This window comes from Eptatretus burgeri, chromosome 4 (genome assembly GCF_056783735.1).
Source record: "Eptatretus burgeri isolate ZD-2024b chromosome 4, Ebu_testis_v1, whole genome shotgun sequence".
Lineage (NCBI taxonomy): Eukaryota > Metazoa > Chordata > Myxini > Myxiniformes > Myxinidae > Eptatretus > Eptatretus burgeri.
In genome coordinates this window covers 101,119,518-101,147,232 of record NC_140964.1, presented here as the reverse complement: position 1 = coordinate 101,147,232, position 27,715 = coordinate 101,119,518, and the positions used below count along the sequence as shown (strand labels likewise).

The 27,715-nt window shown below is 43.3% G+C and overlaps 1 protein-coding gene and 1 long non-coding RNA gene across 22 annotated transcripts in view; one reads left to right on the top strand and one right to left on the bottom strand.

Moving 5' to 3' along the window:
* The first annotated feature begins 21,813 nt into the window (after positions 1 to 21,813).
* The window catches only part of LOC147028760 (uncharacterized), a 377,598-nt gene continuing 371,696 nt past the window's right edge, over positions 21,814 to 27,715 (top strand). For 5 of the 21 annotated variants that reach the window (XM_085879476.1, XM_085879472.1, XM_085879473.1 and 2 more), the window contains exon 1: positions 21,814 to 22,108. The gene's annotated coding sequence lies outside the window, so the exon portion shown is untranslated. Of the gene's footprint in view, positions 22,109 to 22,306; positions 22,467 to 22,559; positions 22,578 to 27,715 lie in introns of those variants that run through there. The other 16 variants (XM_085879466.1, XM_085879463.1, XM_085879462.1 and 13 more) reach the window with 7 other exon arrangements.
* On the bottom strand, positions 24,799 to 27,568 carry LOC147028767 (uncharacterized). Its single transcript, XR_015057713.1, has 2 exons — positions 27,440 to 27,568; positions 24,799 to 24,839 (listed from the first exon to the last, which is right to left on the bottom strand). It is a non-coding gene; the product is annotated as an uncharacterized LOC147028767 (long non-coding RNA).

The window sequence follows — 27,715 nt, the reverse complement described above, 5'->3', positions numbered from 1 at the left end:
GTGCTGAGGTGTCGACCACCAGATGGTGGTCTCCTTGGGTTAACCTGAGATGGTCCCTTCGGGTGGTTGCCTGGAATGTCCGATCCCGAAGAGAGGATGATCACCTGTGTCTGTTATCATCTGAGCTCAAGCGTTTGAGCATCGGTATTACAGTACTCTCTGATGTTCAGAGACCGGATAGTGGCGAGATCGTGGTGGTGGTTGCACCGACAATTAGTCTCGTCGCTCTTATGGTTACCATGCCCAAGGAGTTGCTGCAGCTGCGTCCAATAAGCTGACTCCAATGATAATCGAGGTAACATCGGTCATGGAGCATATTATGAGACGACGCATTCGTCACTCCTTGGGTGTCATTTCCCTGGCCTCTGTATATGCTAACAGCATTAATTAGATGATAATCACAGATAGTCGGGTAAATCTACAACAAAAAATAGCCTTACCCCCAAAAAATTGATACAAAAGGTTTTTTTAACGGTTTTGGGTAGGGTTTGACCTCCAAAATAACATACTAAAAATCTACTCAAATCCACCTACCGGAAAGGGCCTATTTTCAAGATGGCGTCCAAAATGGCCGCCGTGGGCTTAAATTGCCATAGAATGGGCACTAGTTGGCCTATATTTGCGATTTTTGTGTCAATTTCTATGTTTCGGACGTAATGTTTCTATGTTTCTACATGCTGTAACTGAATGTCTGCCAATATTTTCTGCAGCTGGCCATTACAACTCCCTGAAGTCTTCTTACTTGTATCTTCAAGAAATGACAGCTAGAACAGAATCATCCAGATGTCTTCCGCAAGTTTGCAGATGGATTCCATGTCATCCAACGGAGTTATAAGTTCTGGGCTGGTCTAAGCCCTGATCTTGTCATCGAACAGACCTTGATGAGATCCCTGAAGAGCACTGGTGGCCTAACACGCGGAAGTAGGATGGGTGAAGAACAACGGTCTCTATGGACAATGTCAATGCCGGTCACGTCGGAATATAACAGTGCGATGCAGGAATTCACTGATCTTTTGTACACGACAAGTGAACAACACAAGGAATCTAGTGGCGCAAGGATGGATAGAGATGCTTCTGACCTAGCCAAAATCAGTTCAAAACTCAGTGAATGCTTTCTGTTTTCTCCAGATCCCTCACTAAGAAATATTGTGACTGGAGTGGTGGCCGCGTCGGATGTGAATGTCCACGAGCATAAGTCTGTTGGAGAGAAGATTATGGAAAGTATGGTCAATAAACCCGCTTTCACATCTTCCTTCAAACGAAGAAACAGAGCCAAAACACTTGGAGATGTATCTTCAGTCAAACTTGGTCTAGACAGAGCAATTGACCCTGCTCTACTCTTTCAAAGATTTCTTGTTGTGTCAAAAACAGGAGACATTTCATTGGAAGATGTCATGGGCTATGAGCTGAGCCCATTTCCCCCTGCCCTGCTTGAGGGTATAGGTATTTTCAGAAAGGCTGACAAACCTCAATTAGTTCAAGCTATCAGAGACCATTCTGCCAAAGTGTCAAATGATACCGTGTCTGACTCTGTTCCCCAAACTGAGCACTATGTTCTTGATGGTGGCTCCTTGCTGCATCGTTTGTCATGGACAGCCGGGGACAGTTTCAATGTGATAGCCAAGTCGTATGCTGACTTCACTATTCGTCACTATGGAAAAGCAACAGTCGTTTTTGATGGTTATGATGATGGACCATCTATTAAGGACAATACACACAAGCGCCGTGGCCATATTGTTCATCCCGAAGTCAGCTTCACACCTGGAACAGAATTCTCTGGCAAAAAGGATGAGTTCCTGTCCAGGAGCTCCAACAAGCAACAGCTCATCAACCTCATCAGTGAGGAAATGAAGAAAATTGGCTTGAACGTAATTCATGCACCAGGGGATGCCGATGTAGACATAGTAAAAGCGGCAGTGACATCGTCATACCAACAATCAACTACCCTGATTGGAGAAGATACAGATCTGTTGGTGCTATTATTGCATTACGCTAGCGTCGACAGCAAAGAATTGTATTTTCGTTCTGACAATTCATCCAGGAACTGGAAGGTGCACAATATCAACCAGCTGAAAGTATCATTGGGTGAAGAGCTATGCCCACATCTTCTCTTCCTTCATGCCTTCACTGGGTGTGACTCGACATCTCGAGTATTTGGAATTGGAAAAAAGTCAGCATTTCAGAAACAGGCAAAGGGGGATTCAGCAATCAAGACTTGTGCAAACACCTTCCTTGTCCCCAACCAAACAAGAGACATGGTCGTGGAAAACGGCAACAATGCCATGAAAGTATTATTTGGAGGACATCCCTGTGATTCCCTCGCCAAGTTGCGATATAATGTCTTTGTGAAGAAACTGGCTTCAGCTAAGTCGTTTGTCACCCCAGAACGTCTGCCACCAACAGCGTCTTCAACAAGGTTTCACTCTCTGAGAGTATACTATCAGATTATGGTCTGGATAGGGAGGAACGGAAACTTGAAGGCAACAGACTGGGGTTGGAAACTGGAGGACAATAAACTAGTTCCAGTCATGTCAGACAAGGACGCTGCTCTAGAAAAGTTGTTGAAGATGATCCGATGCAACTGCACAACTGGCTGTAGAACAAGTCGCTGTAGCTGTAGGGGATACGGTCTGCCATGCCACAGCGTCTGCGGAACCTGTCAACTTGATACCTGCGAAAATCCTTTCAACAAGACAGTATCAGAGGACGAAGAGGAAGCATAGTTTATCTATGGTAAATGCTACTTCAATGAACGAACTTTCGTTGATGTTTTCGATTTACCCTAACTTGAAGGCATTTTAATTGAAAGTACGTTCTAGAGAAAATGGTGATCATTGTGAGAGCCGATTAATTTATTACTTTCTAAATTACCAAAGCATATTTTTATTTATGTTATGCACAAGATGGTCAATTAATTCTGATCACCACACACGGGACAACTTTTCAGGTAGACACTATTTGAAGGATTGGGCATGACCTCCAAAACATAGGAATAAACACAAACACTACAAATGTAGTCCATTTATTGCCTGTTTTAAAACAAGAACACATGCACGGTATTTATTGACAATTTAGTAGCAATTTTATGCCCATGGTGGCCATTTTGGGGGCCATTTTGGACGCCATCTTGGATTTAAGGTTTTTCCCATCACTGATCAGCTTTGAAAATGGTTTCATTGGATTTGTTGACCTCCAAAACATTGAAACTGACACAAAAATCACAAATGTAGGCCAGCTATTGCACATTCTATGGAAATTTAAGCCCACGGCGGCCATTTTGGACGCCATCTTGAAAATAGGCCCTTTCCGGTAGGTGGATTTGAGTCGATTTTTAGTATGTTATTTTGGAGGTCAAAACCTACCCAAAACCGTTGAAAAACATTTTGTATCAATTTTTTTGGGGTCAAACCACAAATTTACTCTACTAAGAATATACATTGTTTATAGGCTTTTGACTCTGTGTTTAATCACACACAGGACAATTCTCAAATTTGTCATATGGAGAATCAGGGAAGTCAAGCATATTTATAAAGTAAAACTTTACTTAAACTAAAGTTCATCTTCAAAATCATCTATAAAACTATCATAATCCCTCTCATAATCTTCAAAATCTTCAGTTGAATATTGACTCATATTTAATTAGTAGAAACAACATTACCATTGATATCTATATACTTTTTTTCATTACCAGATTCAACTACAACATTTTTTATATTAAAGGTAATTTTAAAATGATCCTTAACTACTATTGAATGAAATGTCATTTCACCTGATATATTAACATCCTTTATTTCATCAGGATTTACATCTTTAGGGTTGTTGAAAAAAATACAAATTTCTCCTTGCATATTACAGATGGTCTTATCTTTTCTTTCTAAAGCTTCATCCATAAGGTTTTTATTTTTTGATACTTTTTCTTGTTTCATTGCTTTTTCTAGTTTTGAATATATTACCAGAATTAGAGGAGAAACTTTTGTTAGAGATACTTTAATTGATGTTCTTCCAGGAATACTAAAAGCCCTTCCACTGAAGGAAATTGAAGAACTCATCTTATCCACCATAATTGTTTTTATCCAATAGTTGTTGTATTTATCTTTGTTCAATTTTACATCCTTGACATATTTCTCCGTATCTTTTACAAGTGATGAGTTTGATTGAAACTTGTCTTTTGTGTCTTGAAACATTGTATTTATTAAGTGAAAAAAGTTGGAGGATAAAATGGTTTTAAGCACAGATTCGCCTATAAATTAAACGAAATTTTCATCAAGAAAATTTTAGTTTCAGCAAAGTTTTATTCTCTAAATATGGTGAATACAACGTACTGCGATGTTTGTAATCACGAATATAAACATTATAAAAAACACCTTCGAACCAACAAACACACATTTAATCTATTTCATCAAATATCTCCTCTTGAGTTGGAAAGAAAACATTGTGATATCTGCTCAAAGGATGTTTTGAAGAGTAGTTATAAGAATCACCTTCAATCACAAAAACACAAGAAAAATGAGTTTAAAGTAAAGGGAGACTATTATATTGAAAACACTGTTGGGGCATTTAAAGGGCATATAAAAATAAGGATTTTTCAATTTGGAGAACCCGATCCATCATCAATAGCTGAATCAATTGAAATAGTGAAACCTGATGTTGAAAAAGTTATTAAAAAGACATTAAAAGAAATGAAAACTTTAAAGTTTTATATGGGAGTGAAAATGAATATGAAAAGACAAGATGAAGAACAAACTCCTTATATGAGAACAGATCTTCATTTTATAACATCATTTCAAGATTTTTTGAATGGTGGGGTTTATGAAGAACTAATCAAGACAAGAGGAGGATGTTGATAATACAGTGGTAGGAAGTGGATTTAATATTTAAAAAATCATCTTTTTAGATATACCCATTCTAAAATCAAACCCTCTTAAAGCTTCTTCTTATATTGAATTACCAAAAGAAATAAAACTAAAGAAGACAGTTGTTAATATTAAGAACAATGATAATAAATGTTTTCTCTGGTCTGTTCTTGCTCACTTACATCCACCAAATTGTAATTCAGAAATTGTAAAACAATATATGAAATATGAGAATACCTTGGACATTAAAGATTTTAAATTCCCAATGCCACTAACAGATATTCCTAAATTTGAGAAAAAGAATAATCTTTCTTTTAATGTATATGGATTAACGGATACAAACAAAGTTCAAATATTAAAAAAAAATTCAAACAACTATAAAAATGAAGAAACACACATTGATCTTTTATATTTCAGTGTTGGAAAGAATTCACATTATACATACATCAATATTTTATCAAGATTAATCTCTTCTCAGGTATTCAGAACAGCAAACAAAATATATCCTTGTAAGCGATGTCTTAATTCATTTCATACAAAAGAATGATTAGAACAATGTTCAAAATATTGTAGTAATCATAAATCAGCTGTAATTACAAGCCTAAACATGGTGAAAAGGTTTCTTTTGAAGATTATAATAAATCTATCATGCACCCATTTGTGATATACGCGTTCTTAATAAAACCTTCGTGGATTTGAACGCATCGTGGTCGGTCTGATGGTTTGTACATCACGACATTACAAGTGGCGACGAGGTAAAAAACTATCCATGTCTCGATGGTGACCGTTGGCATTCTCCATGAATACTCCAATGGGGAGGATTGGGCAGATTTAGTCGAGAGGCTTGACCAGTATTTCGTGGTCAACAACATGGCGGTTGTTGGTGATGCCGTCCGTCGTTGTGCTGTGTTGTTGACTGTGTGTGAGCAGAAGGTGTACGGATTCATCAAAAACCTGCTGTCACCCCGGCGACCGACCGACAAGTCATATGAAGAACTCTATGAGCTCATCAAGCTACATTCAAGCCGAAATCCAGTCTGATCATATCGAGGTATAAGTTTTATACACACACTCGCTAGGAATATCAGGACATTTCCCGTTTTGTCGCTGATCTGCGCCATTTAGCAGAACCATGTCAGTTTGGTGCTGTGCTTGATGAGATGCTCCGAGACATTTTTGTAATTGGGGTAAATCATGATGTCATCTTAGAAAAACTCCTTGCTCAAGAAGATGACCTTGACCTAGGAAAAGCAGTGAAGATTGCACAGGTGTGTATGACAACTGCTGAAAACCTGAAAGAGATCTCATCGAAGAGCCAGAACTCTTCAAGTGCAGATACTGTAAATAAGATTACTCAATCGTCATATAAGGCTACACCGAAGCCAGTTGTGTGTTTGAAACCTGCTTCAACAGTAGCAAGAGTCCCCAATAACTTTTGTTGGCATTGTGGTGCAAATCATATGGCTCACCAGTGCCGTTTGAAGCTGTACAAATGTAACGGATGTGGCAAGATCGGGCATCTTCAAAAGAGGTGTTTCCAATCCAGCAGTGGTGATAGTACTGGCACCACCCATCATGTGGATGATGGCGAGCATGTTGCTGGAGCTGATGAGTCGTCCTGCATGGTGAGGAGTGTGAGATGTATACAATCCATGGCAGTGCCGCACCGATAACTGTTGATGTTCAGCTGAATGGCAAGCAGGTGTCAATGGAAGTGGACACAGGGGCGAGTCAGTCAATTGTGAGCCAGGAGACATTTGACAATTGTGGGACTGTGAGGCTGTGAAACCCAAATTGAGTCCAGTGAAAGCCAAGCTTCATATCTACACCAAGGAAATTGTTCCGGTGATTGGCAGCACAGATGTCAGTGTGTCTTATGATGGTGTGACTTATGAACTGCCTATGTGGGTTGTATCAGTCAATGGGTCTACATTACTCGGTTGGAACTGGCTTGAGAGCATGAAGCTGAACTGGCAAGAGATCAAAAAGCTGTTTTCAGTGGAGGCTTCCAGTTGTGCTCAGTGCTGAATAAGTTTCCATCTCTGTTTAAGCCAGGAATTGGATCCTTCATGGGGATGAAAGTTTAGATTCATCTGGACTTGGAAGCAAAGCCCATCAACTGTAAAGCTAGGTCTGTTCCCTACTTGATGAGAGAAAAGATCGAGTGTAAACTTGAGAGATCCCAGAATGAGGGGGTCATCTCTCCTGTTGAGTTCAATGAATGGGCTCGTCCAATTGTTCCGGTCCTAAAAGGTGATGGAGCAGTGAAGATCTGCGGGGACTACAAAGTGACCATAAATCGCCACTCCATGCAGGATCAGTCTTCACTGCCCAAAGCGGATGACCTGTTTTCAACATTAACTGGTGGAAAGTCATTCACCAAGTTGGATCTGACGTCTGCCTACATGACACAAGAGCTGGATGAGGAGTCAAGGAAACTCACGTGCATCAACACTCACAAGGGGCTATTCATCTACAATCGCTGTCATTTTGGAATACGTTCAGCAGCTGCCATCTTTCAGAGAAACATTTAGAGTCTATTGAAATCTGTGCCAAAAACTATCGTGTTCCAGAATGACATCCTGATCACGGGCTGCAACACTGGAGAATACCTGAGTAACCTGGAGGAACTTCTGCGTCGTTTGGACAAAGTAGGACTCTGATTGAAACGTGAGAAATATGTGTTTATGGTGCCCGAAGTTGTATTCCTAGGCAGAAGAGTCACTGCCGCTGGGATCATGCCGTGTGATTCCAAAGTCGATGCAATCAAGAATGCTCCCAAACCAGAAAATGTGTGACAATTGTGTTCCTTTTTGGGTTTGCTCAACCATTTTGGCAGTTTCTTGCTGCGGTTCAGCACAGTGCTAGAACCCCTGCATCAGTTACTTAGGAAAGGGAAAACTTGGGTTTGGGGCAAGGCCCAGGATGATGCCCAGGAAGCTGAAGGTCTTTTGTGTTCTAACAAGTTGCTTGTTCATTATGATCAATGTAAGCATCTTATATTGTCATGTGATGCCAGTGCCTATGGAGTAGGCTGCGTGTGACAACAAGCCAATGAGTCGGGCAAGCTACAACTTGTTGCGTATGCTTCCAGAAGCTTGACGAAAGCTGAAAGAGCCTATGGTATGGTTGATAAAGAAGCATGAGGCTGTGTGTTTGGGATAACCAAGATGCATCAGTATTTGCTTGGTCGTTTGAGCTTGAAACTGATCACAAACCGCTCACTTTCTTGTTTTCAGAGAACAAGGGAATCAACACCAATGCATCATCATGTGTACAGCGGTGGGCCTTGATGCTGTCTAGTTACAATTATACTATTCGTTACAGGCCTGGCACTGGGAATTGTGGTGATGCATTGAGTCGACTGCCGGTACCTTTCACTGATTGTAACAATACCCCTCAACCTGCTGACCTTGTCTTAGTGATTTATGTGTTTGAGAGTAACAATTCTCCAGTCACTGCTGCTCAAGTGAGATTTTGGTCTAACAGAGATCCTGTGTTGTCTGCAGTTAAGCATTGTGTTATGACTGGCGATTGGTCCTGTATACTAGACTCAGAGGAGTACAAACCGTATTTATGTTGTCGAGATGAGTTATCTGTCCAGTCAGAATGCTTGCTTTGGGGCCGACGGGTCATCATGCCAAAGCAGGGAAGAGAGAAGTTGGTTTCTGAACCACATAGTACCCACCCTGGTAGTGTGACAATGAAAGCTATCGCAAGGTCTCATGTTTGGTGGCCTGGTATTGATTCTGAACTTGAATCTTGTGTTCATCGTTGTGATACGTGCATGCAGCTCAGCAAGTCACCAGCAGAATCACCGCTGAGTCTTTGGTCGTGGCCTTTCAAACCTTGGTCCAGGATTCATGTTGACTTTGCAGGTCTGTTCTTCGGAAAAATGTTCCTTGTTGTCATTGATGCATTTTCCAAGTGTATTGAGTGCTCTATCATGTCGACCAGCACTTCTGCCGCCACCATTGAGAATTTACGTGTCATGTTCACTACTCACGGTCTAGATGATGTGTTGGTAAGCGATAACGGTTCATGTTTTACATGTCAGGAATTTCAGGAATTCATGAGGTTGAATGGTATCAAGCATGTCCGTTCTGCTCCGTTTAAACTCGCTTCTAACGGTCAGGTAGATCGTGCTGTACAGATTATCAAGCAAGGGTTAAGGCGTGTTACTCAAGGTGCGCTTCAAACGTGTTTGTCACGCGTGTTGCTAGGTTACAGATCCAGACCACATACCGTAACTGGAGTGTCTCCAGCCAAATTGCTTATGAAGCGAGAACTCAAAACCAGACTTTCTCTTGTTCATCCTGACATCAGTGAAGCTGTTGATAACAAGCGTCAGGGTCAGAAATACGATCATGATTGCATGGTTGCATTGCATGACTTTGCTGTAAACGATCCAGTTTATGTACTGAACCATGGCCTTGGAGTGAAATGGCTGCCAGGTGTTTTTACCAGCAAGGAAGGAACTCGTGTTTTTTGTGTCAAGCTGAAAGATGGGCATACACTTAGGAAACGTGGATGAGATCAAGCTGCGTTATATTGAGTTGGAGGATGATGCGAAACCTGTGATTCATCCAGTTATTGCTCCGTTGTCTGAGAATGCAACTGTTGTTTCCGAGCCTGCATCTGAAGTTGTCAGCAATGCGTCTCCACCTGAAGTTTCTGTACCTGTACCCGCTGCCAGTCCGGTGCCTTTGTCCATGTCACCTAAATATATGCCTGTAACAACTCCTTTGCGTAGGTCCTCCCGTGTATCAAAACATCCAGACCGGTTGGATTTGTAATTCAAAGGGGGAGATATTGAGATGTATTGCCCTCCCTTGAGTTTGATGTGAGTGCCGTGTGCGCATGCGTGACACATGGGACCAGAATGGAGCTGAGCGTTCTTAATAAAACCGACGTGTAGTTGAACGCATCGTGGTCGGTCTGATCATTTGTACATCACGACATTACAGACCGCTCAACCGTCCGGGGGCTGGTGGTGTAAACCTCCCATCACCACAAATTTGGGTCGGGGGGGTTATCCCGGACTGGCCACCTCCACGACAATGTTATTCGACCCATCACCCCATACCATCTTGTGATTGAGCTCAAAATAAACCTCAGTGTGCAAAGAAAACCTGGTACCAAAGTTTCTCTGATTCAGAATATCCAAAAGAATAATAATTCATCTGGTGCTAGCAATTAACATGCGAAAAATACTTGGGCCATATTTATGACATAGGACATTTGGCCCTACGCTAAGGGTGAGGGGATGCATGATGGAAAGTTCTGGGGGGAGGGGGCGGCAGGGGCTATGGGGGTGGATCAGTTTGGTGGGGTGTGGGACGCAAGACAAGCAGGACAGGGGAGAGCGGGATTGGGGGGGGGGGAGTGGGAGACACAGTAAGGGGGGGGGGAGCATGATGCACGTCAGGACAAGAGGGAGCGAGATGCTTCATTGATTCTTCTCTCCAGAACGCTGAACAAGTGATGCACTGCCATCTCATGTTATCCCCCATCTTTCCCCTTAATCTTTCTTAATAGTGGGGACCTCAAATATCTGGGGCTTTCGCTCAAACCTTTCAGATCTTTCCATACAGGTTGCCACTGACAAACCAGACATAATCTGCCTAACATAAACTTTCCTCCCCCAAGATGTGTCTGACTCCCAAGTATCTCTCCCTGGTTACTCCTTCCTCCGGAATGACAGACCTGACCCTCGTCCTGGTGGAGGAGTTGCTCTCTTCATCAAAGACTCTATTCCTCACTCTCAATGCACTGCCCTCACTCCCCCACACCCCCAGGAATACCTCTGGCTACAGCTTCCCCTCCACTCCCACCTCATGTTTATAGGTGTACTGTATCGTCCACCTCACAGTGATGACTCCATCTACACCTCACTATCCGAAAACATGGACCAACTTCTATCTTCTCATCCAAACTCGCTCTTCCTCTTATGTGGTGACTTCAATTGTCATCACGCCAGTTGGCTAGGTGTGGGTACCTCTCTCACCTGTCATGGCACCTCAGCAAAAGCTTTCTGCGACTCATTAGGACTGACTCAATCGGTCAACTTCCAGACCCAGATCTCAACCAATGTTACTCCATCTCTTCTGGATCTGATTTTGACAAATTACCTGCATAGTCCGTGAGTGTCAGTTGCGTCTGTATGGACATGTGGCTCGTTTTCTTGACGCTGATCCTGCTCACCAGATTCTCTCAGCGAGGGAGTCTCATGAGTGGAGGAGGCCAGTGGGCCGACCACGTGTCTCGTGGTTGCAGCAGGTTGACCATCATCTCAAAAGGAGATGGGGATGGGCCTGGCATCTGCCTGGGGGATGGCCAGACGGAGGCCCCTGGAGTACCGGCGGAAAGTGGACGCAGCGACGCGCTGTTCTGGCACATGCTCCCATACCTGACCTGACCTGACTCTCTCACCGCAGGCTGGTCGGTGGTCTTTCTGTCTTCTACCGTCTCCTCTCCAGCCTCGCCCCCTCCCCCCCCCGCTCTCTCTGCGATTTGTCCCCACCACATTTCCGCAGGGCGCTCAAGGTCCGCCAACAACCCCCTTATGTTAAAACTACCAAAATCACGAATCACTGCTCACTTTCACTCTTTCATTCCTCTTTTTTCCCGCCTTTGGAATAAACTTCCTCACTATACAATCTCATTCTTCCCTCCAGGCCTTCAAAGCAGCTGTTCACCACCATCTCTTATCATCCCCCATCCAAATCCTTGATCTTTTCTACCCCTGATAATCCACCCAAGCCCACCTCCTTCAAATTCTCTGCTTTCCTTCCTGAAAGTCCCTGTAATGTCCATCTTGTATTCCGCATGTTCCCCACCCCATCCCTCTCTCTTCCACAGATCTCCTAATGTCTCTGTTCCCTTCTATTTTGTCCTTCCCACTTCCGCCCCTCTTGTCTCATGCCCCCCTTGCTGTGCATTGTGTGTTCGCTCGCACAAGAGCCTCGACAAGGTATACAAAAAAAAAAAAGTCCTCCATATTACAAAGTTAAAAATTCCTATAAATGCACATACATGTTGGTGGTTCGTCGCACCACTCCCTTCAAAAAATTGAACTCTTTCACCATATTTTAAGTACACTCAAGTGAAGGAATTTCATAAACAGGATTGTCAATTTAACCTTAACCATTCAAAATAACAAAACAGTGGCATATATGGTTGTGCTGAACCCAAAACCTTCCCTTCAATCGCCAGAGAATGTGTTCCCTCCTCCATGCCTTTCTTGCTTTCAACATGTGTGGCTACATGAGTGAGAAGAGTCTGATGTTGAAACCAAAACTTTGATAATGATGCCTGTCTTCCAACCAGTCGAGCACCGAAAGCATCTTCAATGCACAAAGATGGGGGTTGAAGGGTTGGGTATGAACATATATCGAGAAGGAAAAAAAAAACAAGAGAATGGGGAAGATATAGGAGAGGGCTGCTGGGAAATTGTAGAAAGGAGGAGAAAATGGAAAGAAGGGATTCCAATCGATATTAAACAGAAAGACAGATTAGTGGGATATTTAGGACACATAAGGAATGGGGAGAGGGGAAGGAATGGGGGAGAGGGGAAGGAATGGAGGCTCTAACGTTCTACTATTTTTGCAGATGTAATATGGATACTGGATACAGCCCATTAAAAAGACAAAGAAAAGTGGAAAAAGAGGTTGGGAGAAGTCTTTAAAACTGCCAATAATACATGGCTATCCATCACATACATGATGTACTTAATGTAATGTGTGATGGCATCATTGGATGTCTTGTGGAAAAGAAAAACATGTTAAAAGAATTTTTTTTGAAAGTGCAAGTATAATTGTCGAATTGAGCGAGAGGTCCAGACATGCCACTTTCCCCCTACCCCTCGACCCTCACCACCACTCGAACACCCTGGCAAGGATTTGCTTATGGATGGGGGTCAATTAATGTTTCATTACCTTTGCCACCGAAGGTGAGGGAGGTTTTGTTTTCACCCCTTTTATGTCTGTTTGTTATTTGCAAAATCGAAGATTTTTCAAGTATATTGGTCAGTCGATTTGGTTATTCTGTCTGTCTGTCTGTCTGTCTGTCTGTTTATTGCTTATAGATCACAATTTTAAAACGATCTTCACAAAACTTCACCACATGGTAGAGTTTGTCATAAGGAAGAAGCCTATTGGTTTTGAGATCAAAAGGTCAACATAGGCCAAAGGTCAACAATTTGGTGAGATTTCTAAAATCCTCAATTTTTATCCGATTGACTTGTAATTTGAAGAGGATTTATATTTCAGGTCACTAATTTCAACTAGCCAATTATTTTTGAGGTCAACATTGACCAAAAGGTCAACATAAGCTAAAGGTTAACAACTTTGGTGACATTTCTAAAATCCTCAATTTTCATCTGATTTACTTGATATTTGAAGACGATTTATATTTCAGTCCCTGAATTCAACCACCAATTATTTTCGAGATCAACTTTGGCCAAAAGGTAAATCTTCATCCGATTGGCTTGAAATTTGAAGAGGATTTGCTTATTTGGTCATTTAATTCAAGCACCAATTATTTTTGAGGTTAAATTTGTTTTTATGGATTTTGGAAGTATCGTGCTCTGCACGACATCTTCTTGTTATTTGCAAAATCGAAGATTTTTCAAGTCTGTTGGTTCGTCAATTTTGTTTTTCTGTCTGTTTGGCTGTCTGTCCGTCTGTTTGTTGCCTACAGGTCACAATTTTGAACCGATTTTCACGAAACTTCACCGCATGGTAGAGTTTGTCATAAGGAAGAAGACTTGTTTTTGAGGTCAAAAGGTCAAAAACTTAGGTGGTCTTTCTAAAATCCTCAATTTTCATCCGATTGACTTAAAATTTGAAGAGGATTTATATTTCAGGTTACTGAATTCAACTAGTCAATTATTATTGAGGTCAACATTGGCCAAAAGGTCAACATAGGGCAAAGGTTAACAACTTAGGTAGGATTTCTAAAATCCTCAATTTACATCCGATTGACTTGAAATTTGAAGAGGATTTATATTTCAGGTCACTGCATTCAAACAATCATTTTTTTTTGTTAGGTCAACGGAGACCAAGAGGTCAACATATTTCTAAAATCCTCAATTTTCATCCGATTAACTTCAAGTTTGAAGAGGATTTATATTTCAGGTCACTGAATTCAACCAACCAAATATTTTTGAGGTCAACATAGGCCCAAGGTCAACAACTAAGGTGGTGTTTCTAAAATCCTCAATTTTCATCCGATTGACTCGAAATTTTAAGAGGATTTATATTTCATGTGCCCAAATTCAACCACCAATTATCTTGGAGTACACATCGGCCAAAAGCTCAACATAGGCCAGGTTTCTAAAATTGTCAATTTTCATCTGATTCACTTGAAATTTGAAAAGGATTTGCATTTTTGGTCATTGAATTCAACCACCAATTATTTTTGAGGTCAAATTTGTATTGTGGATTTTGCAAGTATCGTGCTCTACACGATGTCTTCTTGTTACTTACGAAATCGAAAGATTTCGTAAGTATATTGATCGCTTCTGTCCTCTGTTTGTGTGTTTGTGTGTGTGTTTGTTTGTAGGCACGATAACTCGAGAACGGAAGAATCTACCAATGTTAAATTACACCACGTGATTCAGGAGTGTGATGGCTAGTGCTGATTAGATTTTGGTCAAAATCGGTCAAAGGTCAAGGTCACAGTGAGGTCAAACATAACTCCATAAATTAATGTGGAGAAATGCAGTATTTTTGCTTCGACCGACGTGACGAGTTCGGTTTAACTTCGATTTTAATTTTGTCTTCGGTTTTTGCTATCGCTTAGGTCTCTTAAAACTCGGTTGTCGAAATTCTGGTAAAGATCGGATGTTTTGTAGACGTTTTAAGATTGTATAAAAAACATTTCACTCGCCGCGTCACGACTCGTCACATGGTGCAGCACGCTCGAGCAGAGGCGTTGTTGATCACGTGAAGGTTTTCCGTGTGCGTGCTGATGGTGTTTTCGATAAAGGTGGTGTTTAAAAGTCATTTTTTATCCCAATAAAGGTTATCGTCGCATGCCTGACTCGCTAAGCCGTCGGATTATGCAAAGATTGTTGGTGGATGGCCAAATATTATGGTTTTGTGACTTTGATAAAATAATATTAAATAATTGCGTCGAGAAATGGACATTTTTGCTTCGGTCGACGTTACGATTTTTGATGGTTTGGTACAGAATCATCGGAGAAACTTCTGGTTTGCATCGCTACCTTCTCTAGAGACAGCTTTCATTAGACAAGGTCAGAGGTCAAGTTGACGATTTCGTAAGTACCAGTCTATGACTGCTTGTGACTTACGAAATCTAAAGATTTCGTAAGTATATTGATTACTTCCGTTTCTGTTTGTTTGTTTGTGTGTTTGTTTGTGTGTTTGTTACTTACGAAATCTAAAGATTTCGTAAGTATATTGATGACTTCCGTTTCTGTTTGTTTGTTAGTTTGTTTGTTTGTTTGTTTGTAGGCACGATAACTCAAGAACGGAAGAAGCTACCAATGTCAAATTACACCACATGATTCAGGAGGGTGATGGCTAGTGCTGATTAGATTTTGGTCAAAATCGGTCAAAGGTCAAGGTCACAGTGAGGTCAAAAATCCAAAACATTCAATTTTTGATGGTTTGGTACAGAATCATCGTAGAAACTTCTGATTTGCGTCGCTACCTTCTCTCGAGACAGCTTTTATTAGATAAGGTCAGAGGTCAAGTTGACGATTTCGTAAGTACCAGTCTATGACTGCTTGTTTGTGTGTTTGTTTGTGTGTTTGTTTGTTTGTTTGTTTGTTTGTAGGCATGATAACTTGGGAACGGAAAGAGCTACCAATGTCAAATTACACCACGTGATTCAGAAGGGTGATGGCTTGTGCTGATTAGATTTTGGTCAAAATTGGTCAAAGGTCAAGGTCACAGTGAGGTCAAACATCCAAAAAATGATAACTCGAGAACGGAAGAAGCTACCAATGTCAAATTACACCACGTGATTCAGGAGGGTGGTGACTAGTGCTGATTATATTTTGGTCAAAATCGGTCAAAGGTCAAGGTCACAGTGAGGTCAAACATCCAAAACATTCGATTTAGTACAGAATCATCGGAGAAACTTCTGGTTTGCGTCGCTACCTTCTCAAGAGACAGCTTTTATAAGACAAGGTCAGAGGTCAAGTTGACGATTTCGTAAGTACCAGTCTATGACTGCTTTTTGTTTGTTATTAGGCACGATAACTCGAGAATGGAAGAAGCTACCAATGTCAAATTATACCATGTGATTCAGGAGGGTGATGGCTAGCGCTGATTAGATTTTGGTCAAAATCGGTCAAAGGTCAAGGTCATAGTGAGGTTAAACATAATTCCGTAAATTCAAGTGGAGAAATGGAGTATTTTTGCTTCGCTCGACGTTACGAGTTCGTTTTAACTTCGATTTTAATTTTGTCTTCGGTTTTTGCGATAGCTTAAGGCCCGGTCACACCTTGACGTTTTAGCCAACGTATGCTGATTTTTGAATTTTTTTTCTAAAACGCTGGCACACGTTGAATACGTTATGGGTAGGTTTTGATAACATTGAGAGCACGCTGAAAAACACTGCCATACGTCGTTGTACGCTGGCTTTAAACGTTGTACTTTTCGGTTGTCCTCAAATTTTTTCATGCTTGAAATTTCACGACGTATGCCGGCGTATGACTCACACGTTCCGCTACGCTGGCCACAAGTTGTATGCACGGTCTGCGATCATTGACAGACGTCAACACATGCTACTTGTAAGTTAATCATAAGTTGAGACACGCCGAGGTAATGTTTAGCGTACCCGAAACTTATTTCTAACCTATGATTAACGTGTTGTTGGCACGTTACGCGATCGTTGCCACACATCGACAGACGTTACTTTTAAGTTACTCATAGGCTGAAAGACGTCGGTATAATGGATCGTCCTTGCGTCAGCGTCCACGGCCACGGCCAGGACACTTATTTGCAGCATTCTTCAAACTTTTCTTCGGCATGACGAGGATGTTCACACTTCGATGTCTAGCTTGGCTATGATTCCAATTGTCCATCGGCAGCGTCTATTTAAGATAGTCGAGTTTGAGCGTTTTAACACGTTCAGAAGAAACGCTTCAAATTTCCAAACCCCAGCGTCAAAAAAAAAAAACAATAAAAAAAAACAAAGGCGAGTGACAGCAATTTAAATCGTTCATTGTAAACAATGAAACTAGCTGAGTGGTACCGTTTAAAAGTCGTTGAGTGTAAAAAAATCCAATTGTTGAGTGCAAGCGTCTACTTTCAATAGTGGAGATGCAGCCATTTAAATCGTTGAGTGGCAGCCTATGAACCAACCCGTGGACACGCGGACGCAAGGACGATCCATCATAACCCACACCCTCCCCCTCACATCCACCTACTACTGCCAACATGAACAAACTACTACTACTACTAATACTAATACTAATACTGATACTGATACTGTTACTGCTGACATGGACATCGACTCAAAAAGGACTCGAAAACACTGTTGGGTTCCCCTTTTATGAACACCATTTTTATATACCAATTCCCAAAACCGCTGGGAACACGTCTTTATATGGCAGTTGTAAGCTAGAAACACATTCATTTTTTTTTTTTTGTCGACCGGAAGACGTCATTGGAATACGTCTACATACGTCGATGTGTGTTGGGACTACGTAAAGAATTGGTTCAAAGCACGTCAAACATAAGTTAGAAATAAGTTTCGCGTAAAAAAGACATTACAGTGACGTGTTTCGACTTATGAGTAGCTTATAAGTAGCCTTTGTGGACGTGTGTAAGCGTCCGCATATCGTGTGTAAAACTTATCCCCGTCGCATGCGGAACGTGTGTCATACGCCGAGTACGTCGTAAAATTTTGAACATGTTTAAAATTTCTTGACGTACTCTACTTACTACGACGTATGATAGCGTACTTTAGTGTTCTACTCACGTATACCAAACTTACTCATACCGTATTTGACGTGCCCCCAACGTTTTAGACACATTTTTCTTAGCTCGGCATACGCTGGCAACATCGCCAAGGTGTGACCGTGATGTTGTCACTTCCATTTCTACGGCAGTTATGATTCGAATCGTTGTGCGTCAGCCTTTTAATAGGCTACGTCACGACATCGTCGGTGATGCGTGCAACGCGCTATGCCGAAGTTAGACTATCGTTGGGCATCGGTTGTGTAGGCCGACAACAGGTTCAGCATTCGTTGGTATAAGTTATCTATAACACAATGAAACGTTCTGTGTCCATTACTAATATGTTATGCATACGACCAACTCGTTATGAATACGTCCGAATCTTAAAAAAAATAACATCAAAAGTTCAACGTCAGCCAGCGTTTTACATACATTTTAATACGTTGTCATCGCTGACTAAAACGTCAAGGTGTGACCGGGCCTTAAGGACGCTTAAAACTCAGTTGTCGAAATTCTGGTAAAAATTGGATGTTTTGGAGACGTTTTAAAATTGTATAAAAAATATTTCACTGGACGCGTCACGGGTCGTCACGTGATGCAGTGCGCTTGAGCAGACGCGTCGTTGAGTTACGTTAAGGTTTTCCGTGTGTGCGCTGACGGTGTTTTCGATAAAGATGGTGTTTAAAAGTCATTTTTATCCCAATAAAGGTTATCGTCGCATGCCTGACTTGCTGAGCCGTCGGATTATGTAAAGATTGTTGGTGGATGGCCGAATATTACGGTTTTGTGACTTTGATAAAATAATATTAAATAATTGCGTGGAAAAATGGAGATTTTTGCTTCGGTCGACGTTACGATTTTTGATGGTTTGGTACAGAATCATCGTAGAAACTTCTGGTTTGCTTCGCTACCTTCTCTAAAGACAGCTTTTATTGGACAAAGTCAGAGTAGAGGTCAAGTTGACGATTTCGTAAGTACCAGTCTATGACTGCTTGTTTGTGTGTTTGTTTGTTTGTTTGTCGGCACGATAACTCGAGACCGGAAGAAGCTACCAATGTCAAATTACACCACGTGATTCAGGAGGGTGATGTCTAGCGCTGATTACATTTTTCTCAAAATCGGTCAAAGGTCAAGGTCACAGTGAGGTCAAACATCCAAAAAAAAGTTATAACTCGAGACCGGAAGAAGCTACCAATGTCAAATTACACCACGTGATTCAGGAGGGTGATGGTTTGCGCTGATTAGATTTTGATCAAAATCGGTCAAAGGTCAAGGTCACGGTGAGGTCAAACATCCAAAAAAAAGTTCTAACTCGAGACCGGAAGAAGCTACCAATGTCAAATTACACCACGTGATTCAGGAGGGTGATGGTTTGCGCTGATTCGATTTAGGTCAAAATCGGTCAAAGGTCAAGGTCACGGTGAGGTCAAACATCCAAAAAAAAGTTCTAACTCGAGACCGGAAGAAGCTACCAATGTCAAATTACACCACGTGATTCAGGAGGGTGATGGTTTGCGCTGATTCGATTTAGGTCAAAATCGGTCAAAGGTCAAGGTCACGGTGAGGTCAAACATCCAAAAAAAAGTTCTAACTCGAGACCGGAAGAAGCTACCAATGTCAAATTACACCACGTGATTCAGGAGGGTGATGGTTTGCGCTGATTCGATTTAGGTCAAAATCGGTCAAAGGTCAAGGTCTCAGTGAGGTCAAACATTCGATTTTTGATGGTTTGGTACAGAATCATCGTAGAAACTTCTGATTTGCGTTGCTACCTTCTCTAGAGACAGCTTTTATTAGACAAGGTCAGAGGTCAAGTTGACGATTTCGTAAGTACCATTCTATGACTGCTTGTTTGTGTGTTTGTTTGTTTGTTTGTCGGCACGATAACTCGAGACCGGAAGAAGCTACCAATGTCAAATTACACCACGTGATTCAGGAGGGTGATGTCTAGCGCTGATTACATTTTTCTCAAAATCGGTCAAAGGTCAAGGTCACAGTGAGGTCAAACATCCAAAAAAAAGTTATAACTCGAGACCGGAAGAAGCTACCAATGTCAAATTACACCACGTGATTCAGGATGGTGATGGTTTGCGCTGATTAGATTTTGATCAAAATCGGTCAAAGGTCAAGGTCACAGTGAGGTCAAACATCCAAAAAAAAGTTCTAACTCGAGACCGGAAGAAGCTACCAATGTCAAATTACACCATGTGATTCAGGAGGGTGAAGGTTTGCGCTGATTAGATTTTGGTCAAAATCGGTCAAAGGTCAAGGTATCAGTGAGGTCAAACATTCGATTTTTGATGGTTTGGTACAGAATCATCGTAGAAACTTCTGATTTGCGTCGCTACCTTCTCTAGAGACAGCTTTTATTAGACAAGGTCAGAGGTCAAGTTGATGATTTCGTAAGTACCAGTCTATGACTGCTTGTTTGTTTGTCTGTTTGTTTGTGTGCAGGATATCTCAGAGTTGTGGATGGATCCGGATGAAATTTTGTGTACAGGTTGGGTGTGTGACACGGAAGACCTGATTCGATTTTGGTGAAGATCTGGATTCGGATACTAGAATTATTGAAGTGATTCTTCACCATTGAGAGATCGGGCCAAAAACGATATAGAGCACGATATCTCACAAAGTTGTGGATGGATTCGGATGAAATTTGGTGGACATGTTGGGTGTGTGACAAGTATGGATTCAATTTTGGCGAAGATCCTTATACGGACCTGATAATTATTTCAGTGATTCTTCACCATTGAGAGATAGAGCTAAACCAATATATATATATATATATATATATATATATATATATATATATATATATATATATATATATATATATATATATATATATATATATATATATATATATATATAGCACGATATCTCAAAAAGTTGTGGATGGGTTGGGTCTGTGGCAAGGACGAATTGATTCGATTGTGGTGCAGATCTGAATCTGGATCTGGATGCTATAATTATTTCATTTTGAAAGTGATTCTTCACCATTGAGACATAGGGCCACATACGATATAGAGCATGATATTTAAAAAATGTATTGGGCCTGATATGTTCTCGTGGATCAGGCAATCCGTGGCGGAGGTATGCGCTCTACCGAGTGCCCTTCGAGTTATGAAATGCTGTTGTTGGAGTCGATTAGATGAGCTCCTTCAATTTTATATGAATTGGTGAAAACAAAGAGAACTTGTTTGATGAAGTGCGTACATCAATCAGTTCAGTGTACTGTAGACACCAATACTTTGGAAGACGAGGAAGTTTGAAGGACTATTTGTAATGTTCATCAATCAGTGCAATATAATGTGATGTTTGCCATTCACGTTCATTTATTTCCCATTAACACCAACCAACCCATAGCCCCAGTTTGAAGTGGGGGGGGGGGGTGGTTTGAAGTGGGGAGGGGGGGTTTTGAAGTGGGGCGGGGGTTTTGAAGTGGGGAGGGGGGGTTTTGAAGTGGGGGAGGGGTGGGGAGGGTGCGTTGAGAGGAGGTGGGAGGAGATTTGAATTTCCCTGGAAAAGGTAATTTCGATTGAAAAATAACTTCGTTGTTTGAACTTTGAGATAAAACACACCCGACCGATCGCTGAAAGCAAATCACCGTCCGTGCAACGGTCATCATAATTCCCCCAACATATTGAATAGTGACGTCATCTTCAATTTATCGTGTTTCATACTGGATGCATCGTCAGATGCAAAATGAGCTTAAGTCACAATAATTGAACTTCTCTGGAGTCGTCAAATTCCGGGCAACAAAAAGTTGAAACACCTACAGCACCTCGGCAACGACGCCGATTGGACGCAGGATATCCACCGAAGCGACACGTGCCGCCCAAACTACACGACTACCGTGCGGCGTTCGAGTTAAGCCAGAGGGTCTTCAACAGCCCGTCGGACGTTTAAAAAAAAAAAAAAAAAAAAGTAGTCGCGATCGCGCCACGCGGCGAAACTCGTGTAGCGCTGGGAATGACGACACGTGACAGTCGAGGGTCGAAAAATGTTTTTTTTTTTTTTCCTTCTTCTTCTAGTCACGTGACGTGCAGCAACCACGTGCCTCGAGGGATTTCGCGAGTCGGGAAATGGCCGCGGTACTCGAGCACACAGTTTTGTGAAACACTCGGGAGAGTGCATCTTGCGCGACGCGGCACTCATCGGCCTGGAAGTCCACGGAGCAAGCTCTCGTCGGCTGTCTGTGAGAGTGGAATCGATCCAGCGAGTGGACGCGCGGCCTGTGTGGCGCACACGGCACTCACAACGTGAGAGAATCGAACAACGTGCCTCGTCCTCAGCTTTTCGTATCGGCGCGAGTAGATGGTAGGTCGCTCGTCGCGGCTCGTCCCTTCAGCCGATGTCGAATTGCTCGGATGTTCGTCCTCCGAGCGCCCGTGGAACCTGCTTTCGAGGCTCGGTGTGCGATCTCGGTTTCTGTCGCTTCGCGCCAAAGCCGTGACGCCATGTCAGCGCGGGCAGGGCCAACGATTGTGGTCGTGGTGGTGTGGAGAAAACCAGTCGGTTGGGGGGGGGGGGTGGTGTTGTTCTCGTCACTCCAGTACCGTTCGGATAAAGTCCTTGTATTCAGTGGTTGAGGTGACCCCAGGTGACGTGACCGCATCGTTCGCTCTTCGAGCATCGTTCGCGTGTGTCTCGTGGTTTTGGGCCTCACGATTTGCAGGTAGAATGTTCTGCGTAGCCCTGGGAGAGGTTCGTACGTTGTTTGTAGACGTTCGGTCAGCTTTCATTTTGGACTCACTTTCCGGGATAGCAGAAGGCCCAAGGTACTGAGGTACGGGTGTACGGATTTTCTCGGTACGACTTAACAAGACTAACATTCGTACAACTATCCCCCGCCCCGCCGTGCCCAACTCGCCGTGTGTGTGTGTGTGTGTGTGTGTGTGTGTGTGTGTGTGTGTGTGTGTGTGTGTGTGTGTGTGTGTGTGTGTGTGTGTGTGTCCGTCCATTGGATGGTGCCGTGCGGCCTGCAAACGTGGAGAACACGCCGCTCGGTCGGAATGGCCGGTACGAGGGCTCTGGGAGCGCCGATTCGGACTTGCGTGTCGGGCGCTATCTGCTCTGCTCGTTCTGTCCTTTTAATCGGCCGAAATGACCACGGCGGGAAAATGCCCGCGAAACGACCAGTCAGTCAGTGCTGCGGCCCGTGGGACTCTGAAGAATAAACCGCTCGTATCTCTGCTCATAAACCACTGGGGCCTCCTCGCCGAACACCTGGCGGTGCCGAAGAGCGCGAAGATGGTGGTGGTGGGGGGGGGGTGGCTGAGCGGCGCATATTTATTTATTTATTTGTTCGTTGTGGTGCTGTGGCAACCCTTCGAGTCGATGTCGCCTCGCGCCGACGGCAGCGAAGGAGCGCCTCGCGCCATCACGTGACCGTGACGCTCACCTTCGCGAGGCGATTGATGCGAAAGCGGAAATCGCTGCTTATTCTGCGGCCCGAGATTTATACATCGAACGAGTTTTCAATTCATCGCACCCGTCCGTCCGTAAGCCTCGATGTGATTACAAGTTCGACGTTAAATCAGGACCCGAGAAACGAGTACGAGCAGAGATAAACTTTATACATCCGTCGGTGACCCTTCGGAAAAAGATTCCAGGAGAAACGTTGGGAGTGTGTCGTTGTGATGACAACGGGTCATGGATTTCACAAATCGATGTACATTTGACCTTTTCGCTTTATCTTTGATGCACAATAATCCCCTTCACACAACTGCGTTGTTTACGTCACGGCGTACGAGAGTGGTTTCATTTTGGTTTAGAATTACCAAGGAAGACTATAAATCAACAACACGTTTCATAATATTTTTTTTAACAACAACCCAAAATGGTAGTACTTCACCTTTCTGTTCACCTCACTTCTTATTCTTGTTCTCCTTATTGTCCTTCTTTTCCTCCTCCTTCTCCTCCTCCTCCCCATGTTTTTGAAGCTGGACCCAAGTCTTTCATGAACCGGTTGGCCATGCCTGACGCTCGACTAAGTTTAAGGCAGGAATTTTGAGTTTGGCCACGGTGCTGTCGATAGCTCGCAGACTCTTCATGAAGGACACCTTGGGATCTTTGACGTCCACCAACTAATGTCACGAGACGAGACGCCGAGTTTAACGTCCATCCGAGGGACGGGGCACACATTGAAGAATCACCCGTCCCGTGAAACGCCAGTTAAGGGTTTATAGCTGGCCCGAGATTCAAACCCAGGGTAGACAGCTTGGAGACTAGGTCCCGTACCTCTATGTTTTGGGCTTCCACTTCAAACAAATTATGTTGGACGACGATTTTCTTCCGAATTTAGATCACTGATTGCAGCACTACATATCAACTGGACAGGAATTTGGAAATTCATCGAGTTACTGCCATGCTTTGGCCTGCTCTTTCCAAACCAATTCTTCAGATATTTTAACATGCGTGAGAAAATTGGAGCAGATGCCGCAGTCAGCTTAACGGTCCCTCTGAGAGATGGCGTACTCATTGCTGCAACACCCTGCCTGCAAAATACCACTGGGATGATTTTATTGTCAGGTTGGGGGCATTGAACCGAGACTCGAGATTACAGCTAAACTCAGTCGAGTACATATTTTACTTCAAATTCTAAAAGTGGAACGCACAAAATGCTCACCCAATGGGCCAAGATGCACCAACTTTGTTTTATCTTTCAAAACATGGATATATATGTATGTATATACTGTACCGTAGTCTTTGCAAAGTGTTGGTGTTGCCGAAGCAGGTTCTTTACAAGTTATACTGGGTGGTTTGCCTTTGTCTGTACCCTACCCTTTTAAAATGCTGAGCATGAAGAAAGGAAGCAGCACGTATCTTTTTTTATTTTATTTTATTTATTTTTATTTAAATTATTTTATTTTTTACTTTTTATCCCCCGCCGCGTGGCGGAAGGGGGATATTGTTAACACCCGGGTCGTCCGTCCGGCTGTCCGTCCGTCCGTCCGGCTGGCTGGGCATCAACATTTATAGCTGTGAGTGCGATAACTCATAAACTGTTCGCCATATCGATTTGAAATTTGGGTCACACATGTACCACCTGAAAAGGAAGAACCCTATTGATTTTGGGCGTGGCCGGATCCAAGATGGCCGACTGGGGCGGTCGTCCGGCTGGCTGGCTGGGCGTCAACATTTATGGCGTCAACATTTATAGCTGTGAGTGCGATAACTCATAAACTGTTCGCCATATCTATTTGAAATTTGGGTCACATGTACCACCTGAAAAGGAAGAACCCTATTGATTTTGGGCGTGGCCGGCTCCAAGATGGCTGACTGGGGCGGCGTCAACATTTTTTTTTTTTTGTATACCTTGGTCGAGGCTCTGATGAGAGCTAACACACAACTCACAGCAAGGAGGCATGAGACAAGAGGGGCGGGAGTGGAAGGGCCAAAACAGTGGGGAACAGACACATTAGGTGAACTGTGGAAGGGAGAGGGATGGGGATGGGACGGGGAACATGGCGAAAAGAAGATGGACATTTCAGGGAATTTCAGGAAGGAAAGCAGGAGAAATGAAGGAAGTGGGCTTGGGTGGATTATCGGGGGTAGAAAAGATCGAGGATTTGGATGGGGGAAGATAAGAGGTGGTGGTGAACAGCTGTTTTGAAAGCCTGGAGGGAAGAATGGGAAAGAATAGAGTGAGGAAGTTTATTCCAAAGGCGGGAAAAAAGAGGAATGAAAGAGTGAAGATGAGCAGTGATTCGTGATTTTGGTAGTTTTACCAGAAGTGGGTTGTTGGCGGACCTTGAGCGCCCTGTGGAAATGTGGTGGGGACAAATCGCAGAGAGAGCAGGGGGGCAAGGCTGGAGAGGAGTCGGTAGAAGACAGAAAGACCACCGACCAACCTGCGGTGATTGAGTGAGAGGCCCAAAGACTCAGCTTCATTGCGGGAGATGCCGATGATCTTAAATGCCCTGGTTTCGACAGCGTGAAGCCGAGAAAGGTGGGAGGCAGGAGCACCAGCCCAGAGGGGAGAGCAGTACTCCATCAGGCTACGGACAAAAGCTTTGTAAGTGGTCAGGAGCTCAAGAGGGCCGAGGAAGGACTTAGCACGACGGAGGATTCCCAGTCGGCGACTGGCTTTTGAGGCGAGGTTGGAAATGTGACTTTCCCAGGAAAGGTCATGGCAGATAGTGAGACCTAGAAGCTTGAAAGAAAAGACTTCTTCCAGAGGATTGTTGAGAAAGTGGATGGGGGGTTTTGTAAACGGTCCTTTCGAAGAGACATAGTGAGAGTGTGAGATTTGTCTGGATTGAAAGACATGTTCCACGTGTTGGACCAGTTTGTGATTTTATCCAGATCTGCAGTGAGCGAAGAAGCTGCTGCTTGCCGGTCTGAGGGATGACAGATGGTACGGCAGAGGGTGGAGTCGTCGGCAAAGAGAAATAGAGGATTTTCCAGAGAGTCCGAGAGATCATTGATGAAAACCAGAAAAAGAACAGGGCCCAGAACGCTACCTTGAGGAACTCCAGCCTGCACAGGAAGAGGGGATGAAAGAACTCCATTTAGGGCCACACGTTGACTGCGACAGGAGAGGAAGTCTGCGAGCCATGAGTGGAGATGGCCTTGAATACCATGGGAAGAGAGTTTGGTGAGTAGGGCAGGGTGCCAGACTGTGTCAAAAGCACGTGATATGTCCAGGGATACGGCTCGGATTTCCTGTCTGGCATTGAGGACCTCCATCCATTGATGGGAGAGCAGAAGCAGCATATCCAGGGTAGAGTGACCTGGTCTGAAACCCAATTGATGATTGGAAATCAAGCCATTGGAGAAGAGGAAGGATTTCATATCTGAGGCGATGATGGATTCCATCACCTTGCTGATGATTGGGAGAAGGCTGATTGGTCTGTAGTTATAGGGATCTGTTTTTGCACCTTTTTTATGCAGGGCAGTGATGTTAGCAGATTTCCAAGCAGATGGAAGATGACCTTGGGCAAATGAGAGGGTGAATAGAACAGAGAGAGGGTGAGCACGAGCAGAAGAGCAGGCTTTGAGGACACGTGGGCTGATGCCGTCTGGACCGGTTGCAGAATCTGACTCGAGGTTTGAAAGCAAGCTCTCCACCTTGTCAGGAGAAAAGGATACAGAGTCCAGGGACAGTTGGGTGCGACTGGGTAAAGTGGGTAGAGATAGGGATGGGTTTAGGACACAAGATTTAGCTGCAAACACCGAGTTTAGACATTCAGCTTTATCACGTGTGGAATCAGCAGTGCGGCCATTTGAGGTAAGGGAGGGGATGGAGGGGGAACATACACCAGAAACAGATTTGATTAAACGCCACCAGGATTTTGAGGAGGGAGAGAGGTTTGAGAGTTCAGACTTGAGATGAGAAAGATGTTGTTTTCTGGCTCTCCTGAGGGTAGATACACACTTGTTCCGGAACGAAATTTATAGCTGTGAGTGCGATAACTCATAAACAGTTTGCCATATTGATTTGAAATTTGGGTCACATATGTACCACCTGAAAAGGAAGAACCCCATTGAGATTGGGCGTGGCCGGATCCAAGATGGCCGACTGGGGCGGTCTTCCGGCTGGCTGGCTGGGCGTCAACATTTATGGCGTCAACATTTATAGCTGTGAGTGCGATAACTCATCAACTGTTCGCCATATCTATTTGAAATTTGGGTCACATGTACCACCTGAAAAGGAAGAACCCTATTGATTTTGGGCGTGGCCGGCTCCAAGATGGCCGACTGGGGCGGCGTCAACATTTATAGCTGTGAGTGCGATAACTCATAAACTGTTTGCCATATCGATTTGAAATTTGGATCACCCATGTACCACCTGAAAAGGAAGAACCCTATTGATTTTGGGCATTGCCGGATCCAAGATGGCCGACTGGGGCAGCCATCTTGAAAAAAATGTTTTTTGTGGAAAATGGAAAAGCGCTTATCTGATTTCAATTATTTTTGGTT